Below are 10,568 nucleotides of genomic sequence, written 5' to 3'. Positions count from 1 at the left end.
GAGCTGAGGCCAAGTGGGCTTGTTCCTACTCTCCGCATTTGCTCTCCCTGCATTCATGTGCCCCTGGCTGTGCCTTCAGTGAGGTTCGAGCTGGGTGGGCACCAAGGCCCCGGGGGTGGGCAGAGAAAGAGCAGGGAATGCTGTGAGAGAGGGGGGTATGCTTCTGAGCCAGACTCAGTCCTGGTCCCACTAAGCCTGCAGCAGGGGCGGGAGTGGTACGGAGTGTGGAGAATATTGGGGGCATTCCTACTCAGTGCCCCAGTAATCACGCCCCCCCCCCCCCCCACCCAGGTGTCCAGGGAACCGAAGGCAGCTGCTGGGTCCTACTGAGGCAAACGTTCATGCAACCTGGCAACCCGTCTTGCTGATGACTGCTGCCTCTGCCACCATGTGGATCTGGGGGTGCGCCCAGAGCTTCAGGTGGGCCCCTCCCACCCAGGCTCACCCAGGCAAATAGGGCATTTCCCTGCAGGTCTGGCCGCACCCCGGGGGCTCCCTTTGCATACTGCTTATCCTGGCTCGCTTGGCTTCTGGGAGTCAGGGGGCCCCCCAGCACCCGAGTGATCATGTGGCTCCCTGTTTTCTGCCCACATGCAGCAGGGCCTTGGAGATGTTGGAGAGGACAGAATCAGGCAGGCCAAGACCCCCCGGGAGAAGGGAGAAGGGGACCCCGAATCCTCCTGATCTCCAGAACCAGAACTCATGACTCTTACCTGCAACAGCAACTCTATGCTTTTATGACTTGATTACCTGGCAGTGGGGAGTCACTCCTGGCTGCTCCCAGGGGAAGCCCAGGAATCCCAACCGTTCTAAAGAGAACCTTGGAGGTTCTGGAGAGCTCCTACGGGGACTAAGGCACTTATTTGCCTTGCATGCATGCAACTGACCTGTTTGATCCCCAGCACCAGACCTGGTGCCCTAAGCACTGCCAGGGGTCACTCCTGAGCACAGAGCCTGGAATAGCCCCCAGAGCACTACCGAGTATGATTTCCCCCAAAAAACATACTAAGACAGGTAGGAGGCCAGACTCAGAGCTATGGCGCTGGAGCAGAGGCTGGAGCAGAGCAGTGCCTGGGGCCAGAGGCAGGGGGTCCTCTGGAAACTGGCCAAGGCACATGGGTACTCTGCTCAGGTCCTAGAGGTCAACCTCCCCAACTCCCATATATTCAGCCTCCCATGAGAACATCCCCACAGAACAATGAGGAGGACATTCTGGGGGTGAAGAAAAGTTCTTCAACTATTCAGTGTGAAACCAAGTCAGTGAGACATTTGAAACTTTTTTTTTCTTTGCTTTTTGAGTCACACCCGGCAATGCACAGGGGTTACTCCTGGCTCTACATTTAGGAGTTACCCCTGGTGGTGCTCAGGGGACCATATGGGATGCTGGGAATCAAACCCAGGTCGGCGGCGTGAAAGGCAAACGCCCTACCCGCTGTGCTATTGCTCCAGACCCTGAAACTATTTTTTACCACTGATTCAAGATTTAAAACTGCCTGAAGTATTGGACTGGAGTGATAGTACAGTGATTAGGACACTTGCCTGCCACGTGGCAGAACTGGCATTCCTTCCATAAGGGATGAGCACCACCAGGAGGGATTCCTGAGTGCAGAGCCAGGAGAAAGCCCTGAGCATCGCTGGGTGTGCACCCCCTCACCACAAAGGAAGGAAGGAAGGAAGGAAGGAAGGAAGGAAGGAAGGAAGGAAGGAAAGAAAAAAACAACAGCATGAAAGTTAACAGGCAAGATGTGATGGGCTCAGACGCAGAACTCAGGGCTCGCTGGTATGAGGCTTGGAGTTCACACCCCAGCACCACACACGCACCATACACACACACACACACACACACACACACACACACTCTCTCTCTCTCTCTCTCTCTCTCTCTCGCTCTCTCTCTCACACACACACACACATACACACACACACGATTCTAGGGCTCACCCTTTTCATTCAATAACTGTAATAAAGTCCTCATGAATCTCAGAATAATACAATTCAACCACTTCTATCATTTTACTTTATTGATTTATGGGGGCGGGATAGTGACTGGGGCAGTGCTCAGAGCTATTCCTAGCTGCTCAGGAGTGCTTCCTGGTAGAGGGCTTAGGGAACCATGCTTGGTGAGGGACTGACCCTGGGTCAGCCAGATGCAAAGCAAGTGTCTAATCCCTGTACCATCTCCCTGTCCCTGTTGCTGTTATTGACAAATCATGTTGACGCTAGAAATCGCAGCAAACGTCTGAGGCCAGTGCTGGTGCCCCTTAGCCCATGTGGGTGTCTCTGAGCACTGCCCCTTCCCTGAGTGCCAGCCTCTCCCCGTGGTTTAGTCCCGTGTCAGGCGCATGGCGCTGCCACAGATGTCCAGGGCGGCCATCTCTGTGGTGGGACTCTTCTCCCACTCTCCCAGGGAGCCCCCAACAAAGTCCTCCAGCAGTCACCAGCCTTAGGACCCCTGGAGACTTTAGCCTGTCGCAGGCCAAGGGGGACAACTGTCCTCCCAGCTCCGCGCAGAGCTTTCCACCCAGACCAGGACAGGAGAGAAAGAGCAAAACCACTCCCTGCCCTGCCCTCAAGCCCAGCTGCCACCTAGCCAGGTCCAAACCCGTTTCTCTACCTCCTACCTTGTGTGTCTCTCCCCAAGTTCGTCCACCCATCTCAGCACTGTCCACAGGGTCATACCCCGCCAGGGCTGGCACTGGCCCGACATGGGGTGCCCAGCCCCTGACTGTTTTGTCAGCAGCACAGACTTGACCCTCCACGCTGGGCACGTGCCCGCAACACATGCTGCACCGCAAACAGCCCCACGTGGGAGGTGCCCTCCAGGACCTCGTCTGCATCTCATCCGGGATCTCATCTGGGATCTCGTCTGGAATCTCGCCTGGGATCTTGTCCAGGACGGCCCAGAGAGGCGGATCTGACCTGCTTTTCAGGCATGCTGTCCTTTTAACCCCAACCCCGCAGCCCTTTCACTCTTCCCTCTTTCATCTGCCCATCACCCCTGCCCGAGTCCCGGTCTGAGTCTGTAGAGATGCCAGAAGCCCAGGGTCCAGGTGTGGAACCCACAGCCCCACCGCCTTAGCTTTTGGTCTGGGGCCATCGAGGCGAGAGTGGAGCCAGCAGGGGCTGTGTGGGCGCTGGGCAGAGAGGCTCCTCCCAGGTTCGAAATCTCTGACTCCAGAGCCTGGGCTTTTCCTCTATGCATGTCTCATTCTCAGTCTCTCTGCCTCCACGTCGATCCTTACTGTGCTCAGGGCCACCACCACCATTATTGCCTTCTCCATGGCTCCATCTCCACCACCACCATCCCTTCCACAAAGAGGACCATTCCCACCACCTCCAGCTCCATCCCCACCTCCAGCACCTTCTTCATCACCATCTCCATCCTCACCTCCATCTCCATCCCCATCACCACCAGTTCCATCCCCACCTCCATCTCCATCCCCATCACCACCAGTTCCATTCCCAACAGCAACACACCATCCCACCACCTCCACCAGCCCCACCATCACCTCCATCCTCACCCGCACTGCCAGCACCATCTTCCCACCATCAGTCCCCCGCCCCCCGCCACCACCATTATCACTCCCAGCGCAGCCACCCTCACAACCAGCAACCCACCAGCACACAGAAACTGTGTGACCTGGCAGGAGCCTCTGAGACCCACAGACAGCAGAGCAGGCTGCTTCCCTCGCTCCCGTCGGGGCTGTGCCAGCCTCTCCTTCCACACACGCCTGCCAACCCCCCTGAATTGCTCCCCAGCAGGCATAGCCCGGGGCTTCCTAGCCGGAGGCAGCTGCAGAGGGAGAGAAAGCAGCCAGAGGCTGGGACAGGGAGGGCCACGCCCTGGGCACCCCCACGCCACCCTCCCACCAGAGTCTCACAGACGCTCCCGCCCCAGCCCCAAGCCACCCGTCTCTGCCATGCGGTGGGTGCCCAGGGGGCTCCTCACAGGGCCAGCGCCGAGGCGGGTGGCAGGGGACCATGAGGGACAAGCACAGTGGGTAGGGTGTTTGCCTTGCACGCCACCGACCCAACCTCCAGGAGTAATTCCTGAGTGCATGAGCCAGGGGTAACCCCTGTGCATCGCCAGGTAAAAAATATAAACAGTGGCTGGAGAGATAGTACAGCAGGTCTTGCATATGGCTGACCTCTTGTCTTGCATATGGCTGACCTGGGTTTGATCCGGCCACCACATAGACCAGGGATGATCCTTGAGAGAAAAAAAAAAAAAAAGGCAAGGAGTCAGTTGGATGTGGGAAGAAAAAAAAAACCACCCTGCTCCAAATCCACCCACCAACTCCCTCCTGGCCCAGGGTCCCACATTCTGAAGTTCCCACCCAGCACTCCTGAAATTTGGGTTCGACTTTTGGTTTGGTTATTTTGGGAGCAATGGCCGCTCCAGTTGTGCTCAGGGTTACTTTCAGCTTGATGCTCAGGGGTGGCTCCGTGCAGAGCAAGCAGTGCTGAGGACTGGATCCCAGGACTCCTGCAAAACCTGCCCCTCAGCTCATCCAGCAAACACACGTCTCCTAGACCCTTAGGTGTTGCTTTTTGTTTGTTTTCCCTCCACCTAAGATTTTCCCCCCTTAGTTATAAGACCCTGATCATACCCAGCTCAGGGGACTAATTATGATGCCAGGGGTTGAACCCCTGGGTGGCCCTATACAAGATAAGTGCCCACCCACTATATTATCTCTCAGGCCCCTCAACCTGAGGTCTGAAATAACACCAGAGTTAGCTGGAACTGGGGTGCGACCTACTGGAAAGATGAATTAGCCAGGGCAGGACAGAGAGAGGCAGAAAGTTTGGCCATCTTCCTGCCATCTTCCTCCCTCCCAGCTGGGGCAGCTCTGCATGGTGGGGTGAGCGTCCCACAGGTTGCTGGGCATGGCCCTGAACTGCTGAGACCTTACAGTGAAACCGCAGAGTCCCCCCTCCCTCCCTCCCACACAACCTGCTCCTCACCCTCCGCCCTACCAATTTCCCAACTCGGGGCTGCCATGTACGTCATCAGTCGGCTAGCCCTCCTCTTTTCTGGAACAAAACTTTCTGAAGCCACCCAGATCCAGCACAGAAGCAAAGCAGGAAGGCGAGGGCACTGCCGAAGGCCTCCACAACCCAGGCCACCTGTCCTGTCCGGGAGCTCTCGGTAAGCAAGTCGCCAGTTGACCTAGAGCAGTCGGGTTGGTCCTCCCTTCCACCCCTCCTGGTTTTTTTTGGAGAAATCTGAAGGTGCCTCTTGCTGGCCTGGGATGTGGTCTCAGAAGAGGACCTGATCCCTCCTCAGTTACCCCCACCAGTGGCCTGTGGAACCCTACTTGGGCACTTTGCACCCAGAGTCTGTGCTCCTGGGAGCCTTAAAGCCAAGAAGGGCTGAGGCGGAGGGAAGGGTCTGGCGGGCTCCAGCCCTGGCATCCCCACAAACTCCCTTTTCTGGGAAACAGACCCACCCACGTTCCATCAGGATAAGGGGTCAGATCTCTCCCCGACAGCAAGTTCAGCCCTGGCCTGTCTGGAAGTCTTGGCAGTAAGCAGATGGGGCGCATGTATAAAGAGAGACCCCCTTGGGGCAACTCTGGGTGATACCCTACCTGTCTGCTCTCCACCACACAACCTGAGGACTTTGTTTTTTCCTCACAAAGATGGGGAGAATCATGGGGAGACAGGGGATAGGAGGTTCCCTAGGGCCTATGGGTGAGCAAAGAATAAGGTCAGCAGAGATGGAAAATTCACTTCACCCAACACCAAGCCTCCTCAGATCGTGCTCAAAAGGCCTGCCAGGGCATCTCCATATTTGCAGTTTGCAGGGGTGGAGGGTGAACCCCAGTCTTCACAGGGAAGAGGCCTGAGCTCTACCTCGAAGCCAAATCCCCCACTCCATGCTCCAGTTCTTCCTGGGGGTATCTCCTGCTCTTTGCAATGGAGAAAATGGCCCCTTCTGGCCGACCCTCGGAGCTGCCCCTGGGATTCGGGTTCAGAACAGACATTCATTTTTTTTTTAAAATAATGTGGGAATACTGTTATTTTTGCAGTCATTGATTAAGCTGAACTAATTGGGCATAAACTACACATTACTTTTTTTTAAATTGTATCACCATGAGATATAGTTACAAAGCTTTCACACTTGGGACTAGCCATACGGTGACAGAACACCCATTCCTCCACCAGTGCACATATTCCATCACCCACATCCCAGTCCTCACCCTGCCTCTATGGCAGACAATTTCCCCAATACTTTCTGTCTAAATTTGGGCATTATGTTTTGCTCCAAATTTCCCACCAACATTCAAACCTATCTGCCAGGGGCAGAAGCTAGATCATTTATTTTCCATTGCTCATTTTGGTCTCATTATGGGTCTCATTCTCCTAAAAAGCCTTGAATATAATCTCAGGGCTAGGATGAAAGAGACGTTACTGGGGCCTGCTCGAGGCAATCGACGATTAACAGGATGATGAAATGAAAAAATGAAATGCTCATTTTGAAAATCATGAGAGCTGGCATGGCCGCAATTGTAAATGGGAATTTCTAGATTGGAAACGGTTGGGTTCCAAAGACATCTCTGTAGGGCACTCATCCATTTTGGGATTCAATGGGGCCTTTCTGGGCCAGGGCCCTTGATGCGCTAAGATGGCACCTGGAGGTAAATTGTGAGCATGACTGCCAGTCTCTTGGGCAGGTGGGGAACCAGGGGGGACAGCCTGGGTCCTCTGCCACTATGCGGCCTGGCATAATCCTGGAACCCGCACACCTGGGCCTTGCTTGTGGAAGTTTTTGGTCACCGGGATTCCATCTGGAATAGGCGGGGAGAGCACACAAGTTCCTTCTGGGGTGTCCCAGTGAAATTGGCTCGGTATGGGGCCCGGAGAGATCTCGGCACCTGGTTCCTTCTGGGACTTGCTGCTGTGTCTTTGGGCCAGGGCTGTTGACGCTCTAAAATGGTGCCCGGAGGCAAATTGTGGGCCTGACAGCCAGTGAGTAGACATGCTTCTGCCTCCTGCTTTCCTACAGGAGGTGCCCAGCAGCCACCACTGTGAACAGGAGAGCCCAGCCCAACCATGCTGCCAGGCACCCACTCGCCTGCACCTCCTAATGCAGCCCTTGCCCTGACACCATGGCTAACCCCAGCGTCCGCTTCCTGTCATTCTTGTTCAAGAGTAATGATTTGGTGAGCTTAAATGGGCTAGTGGCCCTGGTAACTACGAGTGGCCAGGAGCTCTTCTCCTTGTTTGCCTTCCACTGTCCGTGCACACCAGGCTCGAACTACCAATATGGACGGATAACCATTGGGGGGCCCGCTTTGGTGTTCTTCTTCATCAGCATCTTCCTCAACAAACAAACCAGGAACCTGGTGGCCGAGTGGCGGTGCCACAAGACCAAGAAATGCTCAATCATCACAACCTTCCTCCTCCTAAAGTCCATCCTAGTCAGTGCTCTCGTGGCCCCAGTCACCTGGTTGGTCATCTCTCTGCTGCGCGGGGAGGCCTATGTCTGTGCATTCAGCGAGTTCGTGGACCCGTCCTCGCTCCCGGCCGGGGACGAGAGCTTTCCTATCTCCCATGCCACGTGGGTCCTGGCCAGGTTCCCTTGCAGGGAGGGCCCGGCTAACCTGTCCGACTTCCAGGAGGAGGTGAACCGCAGGCTGAACTATGAGTCTCAGGTAAGGCTCTGCTGATTGGTCCTCATCCCTTTCCCTGTGAGGTATGTATGTGGATGGGTGGGAGAGGGTTGGGGGAGCTCAGTGCCCAGGCGGGAAATGATCCTCAGGAAAACTCCAAACCTGGGTCCCGTAATCAGTGACAGACATGAGGCAAGATTCTTGGTGTGATAAGAATCATTTTCAGTTTCAAATAGGAGAGTTGTGTTCATTTTGGCAGTGCTGGGGGTGAAACCGGTACTCACACATGCAAGGAAAGTGCTCTATTGCTAGGTCATTTTCCCGACTCCTCCAGATAAGAATTTTGATAATTTGGGTTTTGGCCAAACCCAACAGAACTCACGAATGCTTAAAACTTAACTAGCATTCGTTTTATTTAGGGAAGGGGGAGACAGGAAGAGGGAGAGAAACAGTCTGGCGTTCAAAGGGAACAGGTACAGAGGGGAGAGAGCTGAGGATGCCCCTAGGTCAAAGAAAGGAATCACACATTCCAGTTGGGATGCAGCAGACCCGGACTGGGAGGTCCCTACTTGCTCTCGCAAAGTTCCCACAGACTGCCCTGACTTGAGGTTTTCCATGCTGATAAGAGTCTGTTGCAAGGGGCCAGAGCGATTGTACAACAGTGAGGTTGTTTGCCTTGCACATGGCAGCCTTAATTTGATCCCCGGCATCCCATATGGTACCCAGAGCACCACGGGTGTGATCCAAAAAGCAAAAAGAGAAAACAAAACAAAATGAGTCTGTTTTTAGGGTCTTGTCAAGGGCAGAGTTTGGGGGAGTCTTCTTGCAGCTCACCACAGCCTTCAGTCCCTGTTGACGCCTCTCTCTCCTGGACCACCAACCTGTGCCAGCTGGGTCTCAGGGGGCCCTGCCCTGTGCCTTGGGCTGCTGTAGGGCCGGTGATGGTGCAGCTTTGCAGCAGCAGTCTCCAGCCTCTCACACCCGCTCACTCATTTTGGCACCTGGGCCCTGGTCAGACAGTAAGAAACTGGGAAATAAGAACCGAGACTTCCAACTCTCTCCACCTGCCGACCCGCACAGCTCTGTGGCAAAATCCACTGCTTTAGATCCCATCTTGATCCCGTTGCTTCTGAGACATCCATCGCCTGCTCCCTCCTACCTTCAGCCTTGGCTTCGCTCCGAGGGGGCAGAGGGATCAGGGAAGAGTGAAGGAAGCAGCCTGGTGAGGGCTGAAGAGGCAGAGAGGAGGCCGGGAAGGGGCAAGGAGGCACTGACCTAGTCTCGGTACATGGGAAACAACAGTTGGGGCTGGGGACACTACTGGGCCAAGCCGCAAGCCTGGCATGCACCTAGCCCATAGGGTTCAATCTGGCACCACACAGTCCCCGAGAACTGCCAGTTACAGGTCTGGAGGCTCCCTGAGCATCCCTAGATGGGGTCCCCGCATCACCAGGGAAGCCTGTTCACCTCCAGCCCCACAGGGTTCGGGCAGCACCACATGCCTCAGGCCCTAAGGTTAAACTGTGAGCCAGGTTGGCTGAAGTATCACCAGTGACCATTGGTCTCAACACACACACACACACACACACACAGACACACACACACACACAGACACGAAGCTACAGTAGAGGGGAGGGTGTCAGCAGCCCAGGAGATGGGTATGGAGACACGGGAATGGGATGCCATTGCTCAGAGCTGCACAGGGCCAAAAATGCAGCGACACCCACCCCAGGGAGACTTTGAGACCAGCATGAGGCGATTTTCCAGCAAGGTAGTGAGGGTGAGGAGAAAGCGGCATGGGAGTGCTCCCAGAGGGTCCCTGGGAGGTGGCATGAGGCTGATCCTGGCAGTCTGAGCCAGACTTGGTGGACTGAGATGTGGGGAATAGGGAGGCCCTGGGGAGGAGGGGAAGGCAGCAGGAATCTGCCCAATTGAAGCACAGAGCAAGTGCCGCTTGGGAAAGCTGGTTTCTCCTTCAGGTGCAGAATTTGTAGATGCAGAGCCAGCTGGCTGCCGGGTGCTGAGGGTCAGCCCCACCCCAGCTGTTCTGGACCCCCTCAGCTGCCCCTTTCTCTGACTGGCCGTCTGTGTCTCAGCACTTAGGGTGGCTGTTCATCTTCTAGATGGCCAGCCTGCTGTTGCTGATCAAGTTCTTGCAGTCCTGCGGCTCGAAATTCGGCTACCGCCAGGAGGCCTACTTGACCAGCTACCTCGTCAACGAGGAGCGGCTCTTCCAGCGCACGGCCGAGGTGCGCTCGCTCGCGATGGCGGCCAACAACGTGAAGCGCTTCTTTGGGTTCGTGGCGCTCAGCCAGAGGGACAAGGCACTGTTGGCCAAGTTCCCCGAAAAAGGCACCCACCTGAAGCTACAGTGGGACAACATCACTGGCAGTTACCTGTTCCAGAAGAAGCTGGGTATCCCCCTCTACAGCCGCCTGCATGAGTGGGCCCAGAGTCCAAGTGGCAAGGCCAGGGTCATCAACATGGAGATGGCGCCCCTGCTCCACCACCCAGAGCCCCATCTTACTGCCAGCCAGACCCCCGACCCCAGCAGCCCCATCCTTCCACCTGCACCGCTGGCTCTGGGGGAAGAATGAGGTTCAGAGGTAAGGGGTGCAGAGGAGAAGGCAGCAGACCCATCTGCCCCTGAAGGACAGGCCTGTGGACCTGAAGAAACGCTGGCTTCACAGGCAGGAGTCCTGGATGCAAAACGCCAGTAGCAAGTTTTCCCGAGCACCACCCAGGAGTGACTCCTGAGCACAGCCCCAAATAGAACCCCGGCAGCAGAAAACTTCCAGAACCCAACTGCCACCATGCTCAAGGCCACTCTCCACACACTCGAATGAGCCTCACCCAAGTGGGAACCGGCAGGAAAACCTAGGTATGCGGGACCTGTGGCTGAGATCGCCAAGTCACTTGGATCAATCCTGGGCCTCCTTCCCCCAGCTCCCC

General features: G+C 55.8%; 1 pseudogene; it reads left to right on the top strand.

The window, feature by feature from the left end:
• The first annotated feature begins 7,112 nt into the window (after nucleotides 1-7,112).
• On the top strand, nucleotides 7,113-10,213 carry LOC130029410 (calcium homeostasis modulator protein 2-like; annotated as a pseudogene).
• Nucleotides 10,214-10,568: the final 355 nt, after the last annotated feature.

The sequence above is a fragment of the Sorex fumeus genome, unplaced genomic scaffold, assembly GCF_029834395.1.
Source record: "Sorex fumeus unplaced genomic scaffold, SorFum_2.1 ptg000043l, whole genome shotgun sequence".
Classification (NCBI taxonomy): Eukaryota; Metazoa; Chordata; class Mammalia; order Eulipotyphla; family Soricidae; genus Sorex; species Sorex fumeus.
This window is presented reverse-complemented; position numbering and strand designations above follow the sequence as displayed.